The sequence below is a fragment of the Calidris pugnax genome, unplaced genomic scaffold (assembly GCF_001431845.1).
Source record: "Calidris pugnax isolate Ruff unplaced genomic scaffold, ASM143184v1 scaffold188, whole genome shotgun sequence".
NCBI classification, from domain to species: Eukaryota; Metazoa; Chordata; class Aves; order Charadriiformes; family Scolopacidae; genus Calidris; species Calidris pugnax.
In genome coordinates this window covers 748,287-768,828 of record NW_015091257.1, presented here as the reverse complement: position 1 = coordinate 768,828, position 20,542 = coordinate 748,287, and the positions used below count along the sequence as shown (strand labels likewise).

The 20,542-nt window shown below is 44.4% G+C and overlaps 1 protein-coding gene across 4 annotated transcripts in view; it reads right to left on the bottom strand.

Moving 5' to 3' along the window:
• The window catches only part of KIAA1211L (KIAA1211-like ortholog), a 66,382-nt gene that overhangs the window by 32,069 nt on the left and 13,771 nt on the right, over nucleotides 1-20,542 (bottom strand). For 3 of the 4 annotated variants that reach the window (XM_014960147.1, XM_014960150.1, XM_014960151.1), the window contains exon 1: nucleotides 11,363-11,615. The exons of the other annotated variant lie outside the window; for it this stretch is intronic. The gene's annotated coding sequence lies outside the window, so the exon portion shown is untranslated. Of the gene's footprint in view, nucleotides 1-11,362; nucleotides 11,616-20,542 lie in introns of those variants that run through there. 4 annotated transcript variants of the gene reach the window in all.

The following is a 20,542-nucleotide window of genomic DNA, read 5'->3' as shown; positions in this document are numbered from 1 at the left end:
AGCCATCCTAGAACATTTACTGGGATCCCAGCACTGTGACTGAAAAGCCACCTTGCCTTTCTACCATATCAGCATCTATACAGGATCTGTACACATTCTAGCTGCGTCCCCACCCTTTTTGCATTATTAAAAATAATTTCCCCAGAGAAGACACATTTTCTGAGAAAACTGCACTGTTCTCCTCTATCAAATCTATATAAAATGTAAAAGACAAACTTCACGCCAAACCAAAAAGAAAAACACGCGGTAACTTTTTGTATACACCTTTGCTTTTTGTTTTCAAAGTTGGGCAGATGATCCTCTCCTTCCATTTTGTTCAAATGTTTTGAATCAGTAAACGCATTGCTTTGCAAAGTCTCTAACTTCATGTGTTTTCTCCTTGTTTTAATAATTTAATGCGGATGCTGTTAGCACCTACTTGTTTACCCTGACTGATGTCCATGGAGACATCAACTTCAAAATGCAGTAGTTTCACAAAAGGTTTGCTGTCTAAAACATGACAGTTCGCTATCCATCTTCATCAGTCTCACGCTGAACCTGGCAGACCTTCCTCATCTTTTCTTATCTGCATTATTGGGTAATAAAAGGTTTTGTTTCTTTGCTCGTGGCTGACATTTTTCTCCAGCTAGAGCTACCCTTGCAGCGTGCTCTCACTTTATGAGAAAATCTGTATATTGTGCACCCACGATGGTGTGGTGAGAGGCTGTGTGCCACTCCTCGTGCTCAGAGCAAGGCTGGCTGCGAGCAGCTTTGCTGCCAGCATCCTCTCCCCGGCTGCATGAGTCCTAGGCTGGCATCCAGGTAAGAGCACCCAGCCTGAACACAAACTCAGTGCCCTCCTCTTTAAAACTCTGCCTCTTAGGGATCCTCCCATCTTCTTCCCAGTCACTGTCAAAATAGAGCTACCTGCGAGTGATTTGCCCTTTTTCTCAGAAGCGACTAACAGAAGTCAGTTGCACCAACACATAATCTCTTCCAGTGCTGCTCTTTGTGCCAGTTTGCTATTCCTCCACCTCCAACATCAGCGGAGATGGAGACAGAGGAATAGCAGTAACTCTGGCACAGGGACCAGCTACCTATAACTACTGACACGCCACTGTCTCTCTGCAGCAGCCCTCTCCTTTGCAGTACTGGCATCTCCCACTCAAATCCCCCATCGCATACTGTGTAAACATAAGGTGGTGCCCGGTGTCCCTGTGATCATTGACTGAAGAGACATCAAGGGATCTCAAGTAATGAAATACCCACTAAAAGGAAGATGGGAGAGGGGAGATGGGATACAGGTCACTGCATGGGCTCCCCTTCCAAGCCTTTGTGCAAACAGGGTGAGACTTGCCACGGCCAGCGTGTCTGACTGCACAGGCTATGACCGGAAAAACAGAATCACAGAATCGTAGTGGTTGGAAGGGACCTCAGAGATCATCGAGTCCAACCACAAAAAAAAACAACAACCAAAAAAACCCCAAAAACCCCCCCACAAACCCCCACCCCCCCCCTAAACACACAACAACAACAACCAAACCAAAACCATCACCCACCCACACAACATCCCACCACAAACCAATAATCTTGGGCACTAGAGCATGCCCTGAAGAGCCATGTCTACACGTTTCTTAAATACCTCCATGGATGGTGACTCCACCACCTCCCTGGGCAGCCCATTCCAATGCCTGACAACCCTTTCAGTAAAGAAATGTTTCCTAATATCCAACCTGAACTTCCCCTGGCGCAACTTGAAGCCATTACCCATTGTCCTATCGTCTGTAGCTTGGAAGAAGAGACCGACCCCTGCCTCTCTACAGCCTCCTTTCAGGTACTTGTACAGAGAGATAAGGGCTCCCCTCAGTCTCCTCTTCCCCAGACCGAACAACCCCAGCTCCCTCAGCCTCTCCTCGTAAGACTTGTGCTCCAGACCCCTCACCAGCTTCGTTGCCCTTCTCTGGACCCGCTCCAGCACCTCAATGTCCCTCTTGTGGTAGGGGGCCCAAAACTGGACACAGAAGAGGCAGTAGGTACATTTTCCCAACCCTTTCAATGGCTTTTCTGGGTGTTCAGTTGCCTTTACTTGCCCCTTTCACTGCTGTTGGGCAGTGTGCATTTTCCTTTGCTTAAACTCCTCCCTGGTGCATCTCCCCCTGTTATTCCAAAGACCGTGCAGATTCTCGAGTCGGATCCTCACCAGCCCTTCTGCTGTGCCCCTGCCAACAGCACATTCCTTTCTCTATTACATGCACAACACATTTCTAAGGAACAAGGAGGAAAAACCCTTCCTTCTCTCTGTTTTTTTCAAGAACTGATAGACCTTCCTTCTCCCATTGTTTGTGAGAGAAATGAGAAACACTCCACAAAATAAACATGCCTCCCAAGCAGCTTTTGAAGAGTGAGCTTTTGGGTTGTTTGTTTGTTTGTTTGTTTTTTAAAAAAAGTGCATTGCAACAGAACACACAAATATAAGAGGTCAGAAGGCACCACTGGGATTGCCCAGCCTGATGTCCTGGGGTTGTGCAGGGAATAGGCTGTTTCCCAGAAGAGTTAAAGCAACTCTGCTTCCCTGACAGAGCTCAGTAACTCGGGGCTATACACCTTGTCAAAGGTCATACTTTGTTCACAGGAATAGCCTTAGTTTGTGTGCTTTCTTTAAACAGAAAAAAACCAACAACAAAGTAAACCAAACAACTATATGAAAGAATTAAAAGGGAGGGGGGAGGAGCTTACGTTGGCAAAAGAATAAAGCAAACTCGTGTGAAATGTCTTATTCCTATGGAGTAACACCTTCCTTCTTGCTTTCCATTCTCTATTTTTTTTGTGATTTAATAGTGGAGCCAGGAGATCTATTCTACCGACAAGGAAAGCATTATTATTAGAGGGCTTGTTAGACTTATAAAGCCACATTGGTTCTCCTCCTTCTTTCTCAGCACACAAGGATAATAAAGACATAGCTGCTTTACACAAAGACACAAGACCTCCCCTGGCCAGCTCCCTACCAGATCCTCTGCTATACGAAGGAGCACAAACAGCTTGACAAAATACCAGAGTTTAAGGCTTGTATCAGCCATCTTTACTGATAAAACCACAATCTGTATTTTTAACTGAAATAATATCAAGTGTTCACATAGACTGCTTTGGATAGAAATGTTCTGAAGAAGTTCATCTTTTTTGTCAGGCTGATGTCACTCAGAGTCAAGGGTCAGTAAAGTATTAAAAATTCACCGTGCCTCTCCTTAAAAAGCAATAGAAAAGAAAGCAAAATGTCTTGCTTTAGTTAGAACAAAATTACATTTGATTCTACATGTCACAGTTGCAATTATTCTTGAATTCAGCACTGGGAACATTCCTCAAGCTATTTCACAAAAATAATTACACAAGGTCTTTTGGTATTCAGAATGAGTACAAAAATCAACTTTGTTATAAGGTCTCAATGCCTTTAAATTCAAACATAACAGGCTTTCATTGATCATTCCTTGCTTTTTGGAATCATAAATACAACAAATTGCCTATATACGTATACACACACACATTCTTACAGTGTGGCAAAGAAAGAATAGGACTCACCTGGAATCACAGCAAGCCCTGAGGAATGGTGCACTTACATTGGCTGCCCCATCAATTAGGATAAAGTAAGGGTATTCTTGTACAGTGCAGAGGTTAATGGGAGTTCAAGATGCAGAAAGTGTTTAGCACTACCCAGCATGAGACTCTTATTTAGCTTTACCTGCTATTCAGAAGAAAACTCAGTGGGCCAAGTTAGCCAGACAATGAAGGTAATTGCTAACATCAGAGCTGAATGTGGCCCGATTTTCATCCATTCTGAGCCCATCCATACTGCATGTGGTGTTTACTCTCAGCTGCATAATGTGTGGTGTAGTCAACAGCGTCATTTCAACAGTTTTATTAAGTTTCTTTAAAAGTTAATGACAGATCTTTTCAAATGTCAGGTTAATCTGAACACAGAATATACCTATATCCCAAGCCTACTTCCAAGTACTTTGTCATTGATGCCATGAAAAATACCGTCTGGTCTGCCCAAACACAGGTAATGAGGAAAGTGCATGAAATAAAGAGATTAGGCTGTGCTTCACCAGGTTCCTTGGGAATTTCTGTGCTGGAACAATGAAATGATTGGGATCATCTATGAACCATGTGCAGAATAGTTTTAATATTGAATATTTCAAGTAGAAAAAAAGAAAGAAAGTAGGGAATGCAAAGAGAACGAATTAAATATTCTAAGAGAAGCCTGAGCCCTTCCAGGCAGAGATATACCAGCTGAGACTAGCCACAACACAAGCAGGTAGATTTCCAGGAGGTGCTCACGGAAGGTGCCATCAGGGGCCCTCAGTCCTGAGCAGTCCCTTGGCTTTGCCTCAGTTCAGCCCACACCACTCTGCCAAACGGGCTGCAGTCGTGCGCTAACCTGGAGTCACCTCGGATGCAGGGATAACAAGAAGCCATGTCTCCAGCCCAAGGACCAGTCCTCCTCCTGGGTCATCCTAGCACGAAGGAGCAGCGAGGATGGAGTGAGATCCAGATGGAACTGCAGGAGGGAAGTGGGAGGTGGTGGAGAAGGGGAGCATCTTCCCCTGTATTCCTTCTGCAACACTCTGACTGCAGCCTCAGCGGCCAGCTTCTTCCCCAACATCCACACAGACCATCCAAGAGGTACAGCCGCTGTCAGCGCAACCTCAATCCTCTGAAATTTCCCCAGGGAACAGTGCTCACATATTTCAGCAATAACTGCTACCTTGTAAACACATTCCACATTCCTGTTGCGTTAAACCCCACAGGCCAAATGCAAAGCTGAATGGCCTCTTGTCTAACTGTTGTATGAAGCTTGCTCTGAAGCGGTACATGGCAGGCTTTTAATTGGGAAGTACCTTATTTAGCTTCCGTTGACCCTTCCGAATTTAGTCCCTCTCGGCTTTCAATTGATAATCATTTTCTGGAGCCCAGGTAGGAGGGAGATGAGCCATGGGCTCCTCTCTCTTTCCTCCACTCGAGTAACACTTGGATCACTTCCAGAAAAAAGAGCACAAGATTTTTAATGCAAGGTCACAGCAACACATGACTGCTGCAGGGCTTTCAGGTAGGAGGCCAGTTAAATTGGACAGTCTTCCTAACCCAAATAATTTCTTATGTGAACAGGCTGGATGGTTACTTTCTGGCCACGCCACAATAAACAACATTGCTGAGTCCTTTCATCTTTGCTTGGAACCTTTCTCCACGGTCTATAAGAAAAACAGTGTCAGGATTTCACAAATGTAAGAGCCCTAATTATTTGTCATTTACTTGCTCATGACATGTACTTGGAGACTTTTCATTTTTACTATCCATTCAGGACATATTTGTTATTTTGTGTTTGAAAGACAGGCGGTATTTCTCTGTAGCTCCTCTCTCCCCATATACTTGCAGGTCTGTGCTCCAAACCACACTCTCTGCTCCAAAACAAGGATATGAGCAAATGGAAATAACTGCTGCTTGCTCAGATTCTCATTTTCCCCTTCACTCCTTCCCTGCAGCAATAACCTCAGTGAAAATAACCTCTGGCAAGTCACTCTGCACATTTCACCTCCAGTTGCCACTTCAGACTTGCAGACTTTTGGAAGTCAATACCTCTGAACACAGCTTAATAGATTTCCCTGCTGCCTTGTCAGAAATCCAGGGCCAAGTCTCTACTGTGCCCTACACCACCTGCACAAGCCCACTCGTTCCCTTAGACGGGGAAGTAAAAAGCATTTGCATGTGCCAGTTTGTCCAGGGCATGTGTGCTCATATATTCAGAAGACTACAGGCAAAAATGTCGCATGCAGAACAAAGCAAGGAGAGGGGACTGGAGAAAGTACAAGAAAGGACAGCACTGAAGTGCTCAAACTTTCCCTGAAAGTGCTTATAACACCAAGAGACATAGTCAAAGGGAGAGCTCCTGCTCCTCATCTATCCAGAGCAGCAGAAGAATACGCTACCAGTCACAGTGTTGTACCAGCTGTGCATCCCCTCTTATCTGCAAAACAGATGGATCCAGCCCTGACAGCACTTTTATCTTAAACCGAGTGCAGGAGGACAGGTGATAAACATCACTGCATGATATTGCTACTCCTTAGGTTTAATTTCCTAAGGAAACAACATTTATGTGACTCCACTGTCTATCCTGCTCCATTTCCCCATTACCCCACCGCTTTTGAAGCTGCTGGTCCTTTTCAGCCGAGTTCGATGGAGAGATGCATCTCAAAGCTATGAAGCTCCTACCAGTTTTGTAAAAATTGGTGACTGTGCCGAGTCCCCACTGCAGGAAAGCAGGGGGAAAGAGGATGCTTCTTCCTCTTGCCAGCCAGCTGAGCAGCCAGTACACCCGCAGCCCAGGCACGGGCCTGATGAACCTCTACGCTGGCCGTTAGAGGTTACGGACAGTCCAGGGTATGGCAGAGAGTCAGGAGGAGAAGGGAGGGACTGAGAAGTGAAGTCCTGTAGAGAGAGCATGGGAGGGGATGCATACTGCAGTGGGGGAGCCTTACTGGCCTGCTGTTGAGGTAACAACGCTGGTGTTATCATGACACTGCCACTTCACTTGGAGGTGGAGAGAAGAAAAGAGGGCGGAAGAGGGAGCTGCCAGCTTTTGTGGCTCTCTGGAAGACCTGAGATTCAGACCTGTCCCTGACCTCAAGTCACGCGGGACTTTCTGGAGAACATCATGGCACTTCCAGTAACTGTACTAACAAGGGTACAGTTGTTTCCATTCATACCACTACAAAGCCTACTACGATGAATTCATGCTGAACGAGTTGGTACATATACAATGTTGGGATGACAGCCAGCCTACAACTTCAAAAGACTCACGAAAGGGGGAAAAGAATTGTTGGCACCTGCGTTTTATAGAAGGATATAACAGCATGGAGAGAGTAAATGCTTTTCATTATGTCTTTCAAGAAGCATCTCTCAAGAGTAGGGACCAGAGTGAGTCCGCCATGCAGAAGCAGTGCTCAGCTCCAGGCCTGTCCTTGGTCCATCTCTGCTGGAGCCGATGGCACAGACTGAGGTGCCCTCTCTGGTCCAGGGCACAGCTCCCCACGCTGTAGTAGAAAGCAGAATGCAAGGGGAACTGGATTCCACTCCCTGGATTTCCCTTGGAAGGGGTCTCACAGACCACTGGTGGGGAATGCACTGAGAGAAATGTCCCCCTTTCCCACACCATCACTTGTCCTTAGTCTCTTCTCACTTCTGCCACTGGGGCAGAAATGCTCTCTGTTCTCCTCTGAGCACTTTCCTTGTGAAACCCCTCGCTGTTTTAAGATCCAAGATCCCTCTGGCAGAAAGCTCTCATGTGCACGTTTGTTCCTGGCTGTATCTCCCTCTAGGCAATGGAGAAAAGATATTCAGATATTAATAGGTCTAATTCACCTTACTCAGAGGAGACACCTCTCTGCGGAGGAGAGAAGGAAGCCAGGATTACTTAGCAGCTCATGGTTAGGTGCTTTGCATTCCCAACCCCACTGTCCTACCCCATGTGCCAAGTAAGCCCCAAAGGCTACAAAGGAACCTGAAAATGATGTTTAAAAGGGGCAGAAAGGAAAATACCCGTTTTGGGACTTATCCCATTTGTCCCCAGGCTCCCTTCTCTGAATACACCATGAATGTTTTACTTCAATACTCAAAGCCTGATGAGATGCAGGTTATTAATTTATGACTATGACAAGATTATTATGGTTAATTTAACATGTGCAGGCACTTAACTAACTACTGTTGGGAAATATTTGTCATTAATTCAAAAATTTTCTGCCTGCAATTTGGCAGATAGAGCGTGAGCTGCAGAAATCCAGCGTGACATAAAGAGCTCTCATCTGCCATCACCTTTACACGTGACTGTAAAATACTTGAGCTCTGCCTGATTTAAATAAGCACAACAAAATGTACTGCAGCATTCATAAATTAAAAGGCATTGGCACTCAGATGCTAGAAAAATCTAACCTAGGAGTATGATCTTTCAGAAGTAGGAAGAGGAGCAGAGAGGCACACGACCTCCCCGTGAAGAGCAAAAGGGACACTGTTGGGAGAGAGGGTGGCAGAGAGGCATTCCTAATTAGAGCTTGGAAAGCTAAACTATGTGAGCAAAAGCTGCTTGTGGTAGGCTTTCCTCCCACCTCCTGTGGGTCTGCTGTGATCCCAACAAAGTCAGGTGGTGCAGCGTAAAACCACTGAAGTGGTTTCATTAAGGGGCAACCAGTCTCTCAGGCATGGCACAGCCCTCCAGGGCTGTCCCACACCCTGCCCTGACCATGCCTGGCAAGGGAACTCCCCACCTCCAACTGCTGTTTTGTTTGCTTTCCCAGGGAGGCAGGTAAAAAAATCTGTGTATACAGAGCTAGTTACAGCAACAAATCCTAATTCATGTCCAAAATGGCCAGTCTCATGGCACCTTTGAAGAGTCCTGGTGCTTCTTGGCTTTTTCTGATCCCTTGGGCAGGACCAAAGTAACAGAACAGATGCTCAGCACCCATCCAGTGTCTTACATAGTGATAGGACTATTGAAAACACAGAGCTAAAGAGCCTTTGTGAGCAAAACGATTTACCACTAAACTATCAGATGCATCCCACCTATCAGCCCTTCCCAGAGCAGGGGCTCCACGCATTGCTGGGCCTTTTTCAGTTCTCTCACACAGTGCGGTCTCCTGAGGAAGGGCATGCTTTGGTGTACACCAAATCTTTGAGCTTTCATACAAGTGTTTCAAGATAAAACTTGGGAACATACTACTGGGGGGACTTCCTGAGCATTCAGTCCCCTGTTGCTGCCGGCAAACACTCCAGTCTTATTTTGACAATTATTCAATTTTCAACAGCCCTTTGGCTGAAATGCTATTCCAGAACTTCGATGGTTAGAGATTCCCAGACTAAACGGCCAGTCTATACTTGTTTATTTTTGTGCCAATCTGATCCTTTCCTTGAGGCAGCTTTTCTCTCCTGCCAGGGGTATTTAGAAAAGATGGCTGTGTCCCCCTTCAGCCTTTATCTGCGAAGCCAAACAAGCCACAGAACCTAAATTTCCTCTGAGAGAGAAGCTCTCTGTTCTCCTGGCTCTTTAACTAACCTTTCTCTGCACCTGTGCTACTCTGAGCTCACTTATTCTGGCAGCCAGATGCCCAGAACCGGCCACTGGATCCCAGGTGGCTTCTATAGCTAGACGACACAAAGGTCACTCTTGGATTTAAGCTCCCCAGCTCCCAGCCAGACTTGCATAGGTTGGCAGACAGGCAGAGGGGAAAGCATTTACCTTCCACCTCTAGCTGGCTCTCTACTGCAGAGTCCAAGGACACATCTGAGGCGTTTGCTATCAAGAAACAATTCTGTGTAAGGCCTATGTTCCAATAACCTCCTCAGACTTGGCTCTTTGCTGTGTTCAGCCACCCAGATCACCGATGCTCTCTGCCAATACCAGACTGCAGAACCCATTCCAGCTTCTTTTCAAACCCTGAAGCCTCGGCGTACGCTCCCTTGGCTGGACTCGCAAGGGCCCAGCCATCTGTGTATCCGCAGAGTGAGTGCCTCTGGTGTAGGTGTAACAGGAAAATATTTAGCCTTTTACATGCAGTTGGCAAATGTACTAGCTCAAGCTTGAGGAAAATCTGACCCTCTTTGCCGAGGGGCCTCCTTCCTTTTAACATTTTTTTCAGACATTTTAAAAAATATTTGTGAGTCATGGCAATGGGCAGAGGAATGAGGTGTCTAGCAAGAGCTCCCAGTTCTAGCAGAAGAGTGTTACTAAGAGGACACCACAAGGCTTTGTGAACAGAAGAAAGATCAGGGAGCGCTGGATGACTTAATCTCTCAGGTCCCATGCTATCTGAGGGTGCTGCTTTACTAAAACAGCTAGATCACAGTGACTAAAGAGGTTTCTGCTGTTAACTGTCTCCTGAAAGTTGTTGACCTTGAGACCGGAACAATTAAATGAAATGTGAAGCACCTCCTCAAACAGATATTTCTCCTTCTCTGTCCTACATCACCTAAACACACAGTAGTGTGGAGTTACACGCTTGGGAAAGCCTTTTGTAATAACATCATTGTAAGAACATCCTGAACTGCACGAAGATCCTGCCCTGGTATGGATTTTTTCCTCTCTTCTTAAGTGGACACATACACTGTGGTTCCTAGGAATGGATGTATGAGCTCTCCCATATGTATGATACAGACAAAAAGCCTGGGATATCAAATTAGACATGCACACTTTGAAAAGCAGCCGCTGTATCAGGTATGCAATTTGAGACTCTGGGAATTGTTTTTCTGAATACCAAGTGTGGAAAATATCAATTGAAGCTGCACTCAGTCTCTCTGAAGAAACCAGCTCCTGAATGCCTTAGAGTCAGCAGTCAAATTAAACAGCTTCATATTAGTGCTAATTAAAATATACAGCTTAAAAAACAATACAGTTTTTAATGTCCCTATTCAAATTGCACCACTATAACACTCCTGTGCAAAAAAACTACGAACATGCTGACAGTGTACTCGTCCTAGAGATGTGCGGCCAGATCTTTGGCTGATGTCACTTGGCAGGCTTCTGCTGAAGTTAATTGGAGCTGTGCCAAAACGTATCACTGAAGAGCTGGAAAATACCATTTATAGACTTTGGGAAAAGGCAGGTTAAATAGCTTGTACGCACCTGGAGACATTCATTTCCAAGTTTTTCAAAATATGAAAACTGTATTTTCTGTGAGGAATAGTCCTTCAGAAAACTACCATGTCAACCCTGTGCCAGCACTAGATAAAAATATACTCTGGTTTAAATCCTACTATCTCTGCTATCTGTGAGTAGAGAAGAGAGGCTACAGCACAAGGAAGACAATTCTTTTTTCCTCTTTTTTTTTCTTTTTAGAACAGCACGTTGCTTTAATTTTTACATTTGTCAAAGGGTTTCTACTTGTAATCTATCAAGGGAAAACAAAACACAGTAACAAATCCCATTGTGTTACCGAACAGAGGCAATGATTGCTGGCCTTTGCAAACAACACATAGTTAGAGGGACTTGCTGCTTTCCATTTTGTAAATGTGCTACAAGGAGCCAGTTGCAGCGAGAGCATGGCAACCGATAAGTCTTGCTCACTTAAAGGATTTTTCATTAGGCAATTCTACAATAAATTAACCAGAGAAGTTTAAAGGTTGTTTTCAGCACTTTATAAACAGACATCACAAAGAACAAGGGAAGACAGTTCATCTTTCCACTTAACTTTTTTACTTACCATCCGACGAAACTTTAGTAACTACAAAGGCAGGTCAATGCTCCCACAACTGAATGTTGTGCATCTGTGTAACCAAGAAACGCATTACACCTGTAGGAAAACAACCTTTAAAGCACCTCAGACACAAACCTTCTTCGGCTGCTTACCTGCGTACGCTCCTGTTTGCCAGGTTCAAAGTAACACAAAACGCTACCGGTGTTTCAAAAGGGATCTGTCACCTCGCCAGACATTTAAGCGGTACCAAAAAACAGCAGAGGCACCTTCAAGTTTGCACGGACGGTTCTGGACAGTCTCAATTTGGTTGGGCTTGGACAGTGCACCCTATGTCTCATCAGTTACCCAGCACTGCCTTCCCAGAGCGTGAGTTATTAGCACTGCCCCGATCCCTTCACCAAGTGATCCCCGTATCTAACGCCGAAGGAGTCGGACGGAGCAGAAAGCACCAGTATCCCCCAGTTGCTAGGAAACCAGCAGGGAGATCCTGACCTGAATTCTTAGCGGAGGCTGATGTTGCTCAGGAAGCTTAGCTGGGTCCTGCCTGGAAAGGCAGGGACATGTCGAAAGTTACTCCTGGTTTTGCAAAGGCCACTGCGTCGCACCCCCCAGGACAGAGGGACAGCAGCTGAGCCATCTTTACGGCAAAAAGGCACCTGTTGTGAAAATGGGAAGTACAAGTGCAAAAACAGAGAGTGAATTTTCTATTCTTCATGCCAACGAAAATAGAAAGTTTTTTAACCTTGAAATAAGATCTCTGTTTTTCAAATTTGGTCATTAGATAAAGCAGAAGAAACCATCCACCCCACACAGTCACAGCACTAACAAATGCCATGGCAGAATATTAAACTCATAGAAATCAAGACATTAAGATTATCCCAGACGTATGCCACAAAGCATATTCTAAAGCGAAATTAATAACACCGAAAACCTGAAGAGAAGCAAATCAGGAACATTAAAGATGACACAAGAACTCCACATTTTCTGACCTTTTAAATATTTTAAGTTACTGCCATGCCATTGTATTAATTACCCTATTTAGTTTCGACCGCCTTGGTATGCATTTTCTAAAAGATGAAAAGTAAGAGCTGAATTAGACCTGAAGAGCTAAAGCACCTCTGGGTCCCTCGCATGGGGTACACTGGCCCTAATTATCCTACACGGTGAAAGGAAACAATGACTCCTCGGATGCAGCGTAATATAAATGTCTCACACAGACCAGATTATGTGGAAAAACTGCCTGTTTGCTCTTTAGTGACTCAAGGAACATCCGTCCTTTTGGCAACAATATCAAGAAGGGATGCTGCGCACACCCTGCACAGCATGGCTCCCGCAAGCAGACGAGGGGTGTTGGTGCAGAAACAAGTCCTTTCACTGTGGCCAGATGCTTCTCCATCGCATGGGGGCACGTTCTCACACCTGAGCAGCTCCCTCCTTGCTCAGGCGGTCTCTGCCAGTCCCAGACAGGAGCACCTCTGAGGACTCATGGTCCAGCCGGGGCAGTAGCTCCAGCATCATCTTTGTAGGGCAGGCACATTCTGTGTACGAGAGATTTCAAGTGGTGATACCTACCACCCAGCCACCTCAGGGGCAGAAGCTCTTTTAAAGAGGGGTCTTGGGCACAGAAAGGCTGGCCTGTCATTTCTAGAGAAGTCCAGCTATGACTTTAAAAGGGAATTACTCCACTACTCACAACAGCTTTTTATCTGTTAAAAGCAAAGCAATGTTTTAACAGCATGGAAATGTACACAAGTGTCTTCGTAGAAACACCAGACTATCTCAGCTGTGCCATGGCACACCTAAGGTTTGCTGCTGGTGTGTATGGTGCATCCCCAAAAAGGCTCTCCACTTGTTTTTACGAACAGCCACATTCAGTGGCCCAATAAAACTGTGTTCAACACAGGCTGTGGGTCAGGCAATGGTCTCTTAGCTATGCTTCAAATCTCTCCCTTCCCCACAAACCTCCGTATTTACCCAGGGAATCAGTCTATCCCTGCAGCAATTATAACTGCCCAAAAGCCAATGAGTATTACAGTATTTCAAGTACCGTTCTGAACAAGAGCCAAAGCCCATCATGCTGACAGGAAAATTATCATTCTTTTATTCATTTCCCTTCTCTCATCTTTGTAGAGAAATCAGAAGACCTCAGTTTTAAGTCCTATCCCAAAAGTACTTAAACGGTTACGGACATCATAACCCGGGGAATTAATCCAGGTTTTAAAGAGAGTCACAATAAAAAAAAATCTTCATAGATAACCAAGCAATATTTGGAGGAAGCAAAGAGAAAATTTAAGAAGTTAAGTATATACTCACCTGCTGCTAAATAAAAGCTGAGTGCAAGTCAGAAAACATAGCTCTGTGCAGTGCAAATTTATTTTAAGTAGTGCATGTATTCTGAGACAATTTTCTTCAGGAAAGGCCATCCTAAAGATACCATCACCAGAAGGCAAAATGATGCAAAGAACCTTCTCATAGAAATATTTGTATTTTAGACAGTGCTAGATTAATCTTTTACTATAGGTTCTTCTTTTGCAAACCAAATAGAGTGGATGTCACTTCAGTGCATTTTTTCCTACAAATTCTTCCAAATGGCCTTAATGTTCAGCAACACAGCAAGGTGACACTAAATAGCAGGAAACAGAAAACAGAGAAAGCTTGGCAAAGGGAAAGGTATGGCAAATGCAAAGAGAATGCAAAGAGGCAAAGAGAAATTTAAAGATATGAGCATGAAGGTTTGAGAAGAAATGGAGAACTGCTGAGTCTGAAAAAGAAAAAGGAAAGAGAAAGCCTTTCAGGGACACGAATTTCAGATGTGAAAGGGGAGGAGGAAAATGAGAAAAGCACTTCTGGATTTTTCTGTAGACAGACTGAAGGACATTTACCAGGACTGTCACGTGAGCAGAGAGCCACAGGAGATACTCAGTGACGAAGACAGTGCTTCAGGTAGGTGCCAGAATTCAGTGATCTCCTGGCCACAGATGAGCAAATAGCTCAGTCAGTGATTTGTCATTCACACTCTTGGCAAAGTTGCCAATTATCATACAGCCATTCATTTTTTTTAGGTGTTTTCAAGCATAACCAAAATGCTGTGAAGACTCATGGGAAGTTTTAAACTTCTACTGGGTAGAAGAGAGGGTGTGAGTGGTGCATGGAGCAGAGTGATAGCAGGCAATAAAACAGTGAGAACTGCAAAGTGATAAATCAGTTTTATATAAGAGCGAGCAAAAGGATGTAGACAAGAAGAAAGCTGCTTGAAGGGAAATTCAAGGGAGAGCCCAAACTGGGCACCTTTCTTCCCTCTTAACATTTCTTCTGGTAATGTCTTGAACAGCAAGAATGGGCAAGTAGTAAAATGGATCTGGGTGGGGTAGAGAAAAGCCATTCCACGGTGTTAAAAATAATCTGTCACATCCTCCTACTGTCTAAACTGGCATAACTCCACCAGCTTCATTTTATGCCAGCTCAAGATCTGGCCAAATGCACTGAGTATGAGAAAGGCGGCAGTTCCTCTAGCAAGCTTCACTTTGCCTGCGGGCAGGTTTCAGCGAGGCACGTGTCTATTGCAGGGGAAGATTCTTCATGAAGGATTTAATCTTCCTGACGAATACGGAAGGATGCTAAAGTGCCAAACTCGTCAAACACATCTTGCAACGAAATACGTTGTTAAAAATTTGCTTTGCTCAGCTCTGTATTTGTAAAAACAGACAGTTTGAAATTGCCTGACTTCAACCACTGGGAGTCAAACGCTGCTGTGCAAATCTCACAGCGAAGGTATAGTTTTACAGTAATTGAGATAGTCCGTAATCCGGTCACATCTGCGCATACATCAGTAATACAGCACCGAGAAGTCTCCCGGTTGTTCAGAGGCAGAAGGAGCTGCGTGAAGCATTGATTCACGCTGATGAATTGTAACCAAGCAACACTGCCAGCATCCCTCCAGCCCATTGTTCCTCTGAGCTGGGGGAGAATAGCAGCAGAACAGCACTGAAAACCTGCCAAACTCCGGCTTCCCCAGTTAAAGGATACCGATCCCCCTAATGCTAGATACAGCAAACCCTTTAACCAAAATTTCACAGAAATAAAGTGTTACTTCCCTCTCAGTAAAAAGATAATGACGTGCCTGAAGGCAGTAAATGAATTTCCCTGTGTCCTCGACTCTCTTGCAAAGAAACCGTACAAAAGAAACAGTTCAAATTTACTTTGCACAAAAAGTGCGGGGCAATGAATTATTCATTTGAGCAGAGGGACAGAAGTACTGCCTTTTTGTTAGTCTGGCTATTAGATGCTGAGGGAAACTAAAGACAAGTTTCTCGGATACAATAACTAATCAGCAACAACACAGATAAAATGGAAAGGAAGTAGTTACTTAGAAAATTTGTTCAGTGAGTTGGTAACCGTTTTCCATGTAAGTGTCTGAAACCAACAATGCACAAAATATAGCTACTACAGCATCATCATGAACCTTATTATCAACAGAGGCATTAAAAATGACGTTACAATAATGAATTTTTTCCTCTTATTGCAGGTAAGTCTGAGTGGTGGGATTATTTGTTCTGTTTAATGCCACAGGCCTGGACATCAGGAACAAAATTCCTTGAAAAATGATCCACTGTTGCTTTTCATGGGAATAAAAAGACAACACAGTCCGCCAACAAAACCTTCAGTTACTAGAGAACTTGAATTTTCAAGATGTGCCAGTCTCAGTATTTTACCAGGAAAAAAAAAAAAAAGCACATGTATAAGCTAAACATAAGACACAGAATTGACTTGTTCTTATAATGCAAAAGACAGGCTAGCAGCTGTGTGTGTTTCTCAGAGGATAAAAAACCAAAGCATTGACCTGTAAAACAGAAATAGTAATAACATCTGCTAGACTTCTGGGCTCTGAAATCACATTCCCTGAGAGCAAGTTTCCAAAAGAAAGACTAACCACTTATGTAAGATACCATTTCCCTTTTCAATGAATTGTGCTTCTCTTTTGAAACTTTACTTAAAAGCCTGAGTGCAAAACCACATACATCTCTCTTCTCTGGGAATAGATGTAGCAGGGCAAAGTAACAAACGGCCATGGCACTGGCATAAGAACAGATTTATCAATGTCTTTCAGAATTTGGGATATGTTAGATCACTGTCTTCGCTTCCTCCCTGCTCTTCCTTTTAGTTCTTTTCTACAAACCAGGTTCTTGGATGTGGTCTTCTCAATCCCATTGTGGGGGACCGAGCAGTCCTGTATTTACTACTCCACATGGAGTATAACTGGGGTCTTAGGCAGAAATGCTGCTGCTGCTTAGGCTCTCTCTGCTTGGCAATTTAGGGTCTTTCTTCTAAGTCTTCAACACCGCCAAAGGTTTTGACACTCCACAGAACTTCTTAGAGGGTCAAAGTCTGCTCTCCCATGGCATGAGTTCGCAGCAACTTCCTCTTGGTTGTGAACAGATATTTAAAGTAGAACTTGGTCTCATCTTCTTCCTTCCCCTCATATGTTTGCCAGATGGCTTTATTTAATGTCCATTCCCTGGATTGGCTCTTAGATTGATTTTTTTTCCTCTACACTTGCCATCTGCTGGTCCAAACAGCAAAATGATACACTTGCTTTTCAACCTCGTAGCATTGATTCATTCTTGCGGTCTACTTGACATCCAAAATAGTCTGGATAAGGCCTTGCTCCACCAACAGAAATTTTCTCCTTGTGCCTTTGAGAGCCATTACCGCAGGAGCAAAGTTGAAAGGGGGAACAAAGCACAAATCCAGAGTGAAAGACAAGAGGAACCGAACCATGTTGTCTCAATGATGGAAAGTGGTCTGTGTCGTGGTTACCGCCTGGAAGCAGGATTAGCCGCCCCAGCAGTTGGTGTTGTGTGGCCTCATACAAAGAGAAGACATCATGTTGTGCAGCTGCTAATGGCAGAGAATTGCATGTGCCCTTCCAAAAGATACAAATGCTTTATGGAAAAAAAAAAAAAACTTGACTTAGGTCCTCCAAATCTTTTTCCAGGGGCTTTGGGTACCATCTTCCTCTTTTCAGTGACTGTTTATGGGGACTCCAGTGAAATGACTGATGTGAACACGGGTACCATGCCCATGCCCATGCCTGGCTTGGTGGTATGCAGCCTGGGCAGCAGCACTCCAGGGGAGAGGGGGAGGCAAGTGACCACTGGTCTGCCCAGAGCTCTGGCAGCCAGGACAGGGGCCTGAGGAACTGCAGCAGCTGGCTGGGAAGGGTGTGAGGAGAAGGACAGAGGCAGCACAGAGGGAGGAGGAAGGGAAAGGTGCCAAAAAGTCTTGCTATGACCCCACCTAAATGCCTAACGGGAAGGTATTACCGAGCTGCCTGAATGTGCATGTTTTACCCATCTTGTTACTTTAAACTCAGAATTTTTAAGAGACAATTCCGTCTCTTGAGTGTTTGCACAGTTCCAAGCACAATAGCTCCTTGTGCTGGCTGAGTCCTTTGAACACCACGAGAATACAATTAAATAATAAGAGCAGTAAAAAGCCTGGTGCTATTCATACTTGAGAAAATCTTGCATAGCCCTGGACAAATCATAGCCACAGCAACACACTCAACAAACACATTTGCTAATCCTCTCATTATTATTGTTACTTTCCCTTAAAGGTATTTTAAAGACAGAAAAAAACATGCCTTTCATGAAAAAAATATTCATTTCATTTCATATCTGAATGCCACAAAAGACCAATAATTCATCCAAAGAGTCTAAGTGAAAAAAAACTTGAGAACTCCTAGTTCAATGCTTAAATTTGCATATGCACTTGCCTTTTTCTGTTTCTCCTGTGGTTTTGGTGGCTCAGCTGACATCCAAATAGCCTGCCTGCTCAGGCTTGCATCACATGGTGACGTAAGAGGGAACAGCGTGAGGTCTGTAGCACCTATATCTCTTAACATTTAGATAAATACTCATACAACAGACCTGGTTCTACTTCTCCAGAGCTTCCCACCTCAGTTAGGAAACTAATAAACCCATCCCAGCTCTTCAGTGTCCTTGGTCTCAGCAGCTCTGATCCAATGCCCATCGAGGCCAAAAGAATGATTCCCCAATTACCCAATGAGTGCCAAATCAAGCACAACTGGACTCGATGGCAACTGAACAACAAGATGTATAAATTCTTTTGCAATGCAAATTCCTTCGCTACCGAACTGTATTGCACTGACCCACCTGCTCCAGGTCTTGGTGTAATGTGATACTTCATACACCACCCAGAGTTCAAGGGAGTGGTGCTGAGAAACAGATCTCTTGAAATTCCCAAGCTGCTTTATGTACTTCACTTTAGTGGTTCATAAAGAAATGACAATCAGGCTTCTGGTTGTCACCATCATGAATGGAAGGATAAAAATTCAGTGACAAGTTATGAAATGTTACATCTGCTCAAGAAGGTAGAACAACCAGCCAAAAACAACATGTCACAGAATTGTGTAAAACAGCAGCAGATTTAGCCAGATCCAGCACAAGCCAGGTCTATATTTGAAAGCTGCACTGGTACAGATGTTAGTAGGTGTACTGAATAAAGGACAGGAAGACTATACCACCAGTCTGCATATCCATGGTAACCAAGAGAGGATCTCCTGGGGAAAGGAGTGTTGAGATTGGGAACAAAGGAGTTTTATTCCTTTCCCCTTTGCTATAGGGCTAAACAGCTTTCATGTTATATAGCAAGATTATTTAGGTTGGGGCCATGTTCACCCCTGGATAACAAGAGCCAAAAGGAAAAAGAACAATATGGGCTCATCAGTCCTTAGAGGGCTTGTCTAGCTTGCACTGCGGTCCATGTCTCTGCATGTTCACAGCTATTGTTCAACCTAGGCTAAAGCTGATGCACACACACCCAGTCACATTACAGCCAAGCCATTATAATATACACAATAGAGTACAGTACCCAAGACATCCACTGGTCGGTTGGGGCATGCAAGCTAAAGAAAGCAACAACGGTCTGCTGTGCAGCTATCACTATACAGTATTTAGGTACAAACTACCAACATAGCTCATGCCTCTTTGTGTACATGAATATGTTCTGAATACATTTACGATGATGCAATTGTATCCACTCTAGGCAAGGTTTGACAATCTTTACTGTGTTATAACTATTCGTAAAAGTTCTATTACTGTCAAAGGACAATACCCAGGGAAAGAATGAGCTACTGCACACGCAATGAAATCACAGAATTACAAAATCTTCTAGGTTGGAAGGGACCTTAAATATTATCTTGTCCAACCGTCAACCTAATTTTGACAAAAATAAACACCCACACAACAAACAAAAAGCATCACCATCACTAAACCATATCTCCCAGCACTACATCAACCTGTCTTTTGAACACCTCCAGGGATGGTGCCTCAACCACCTCCCTGGGCAGCCCATTCCGATGTCTGATAACCCTTTTGGTGAAAAATTTTTTCCTAATATCCAGCCTGAACCTCCCCTGGTGTAACTTGACGCCATTTCCTCTCGTCCTGTCGCCTGTGACTTGAGAGAAGAGACCGACCCTCACCTCTCTATAACCTCCTTTCAGGTAGTTGTAGAGAGCAATAAGGTCTTCCCTCAGCCTCCTCTTCTCCAGGCTAAACAACCCCAGCTCCCTCAGCCTCTCCTCATAAGACTTGTGCTCCAGACCCCTCACCATCTTTGTTGCTTTTCTCTGGGATCTCCATACAATGCACAGAGACACCAGCCTCCTCCCGTGTGTGCCTACTGCATTACTCTAGTGACCCAAAGGGAAACCCCTGGAGCTCCTGCTCCTCTCTGTACCCCAAATGACCTTCACAGGACCACCATCTCTCTCCATTCCCTTCCAGTTATCATCAGGGCAAGAGGTGGTGCCGTGGCCAGCACTGAGCTGAGCCCACGCAGACTGGCTGCTGGGTACTTGCGTGCCAACCTGCCAGGCAGGAAGCCACACAAAACAAATTAAACAGGCACAGTCTGCACTTTCGCTCGGAAGTAGCAGGATGAAAAATTATTACAAATACAGTTGCTGGTAATAATCTCCTTTTCTTATTTTCCTGCCCCTGCCACAATTTTCAGCGTATTCCAGCTGTGAGTCTGGCAGCTCTCTGCACATGGTCCATTTCTCTGGCTCATTCCTGGTGCAGGCTCTCCCTGGGCTTCACTAGAGGCAAGAAATAGTGACATCAAAAAGAAAAGGGGAAAGAAAGAAAACAGAGGCAATAAAGCTTTAACATAACATACAAAAAGCCATCGGAACATCAAAACAGGAGCAGAAAAGCTCCTTCTTTTTAAATAGATATTTTGTTTCCCCGCTATACTATCTACCGGGTATCTTTTCAATAGTCTGTTCTAAAATCAGTTGGGCATCT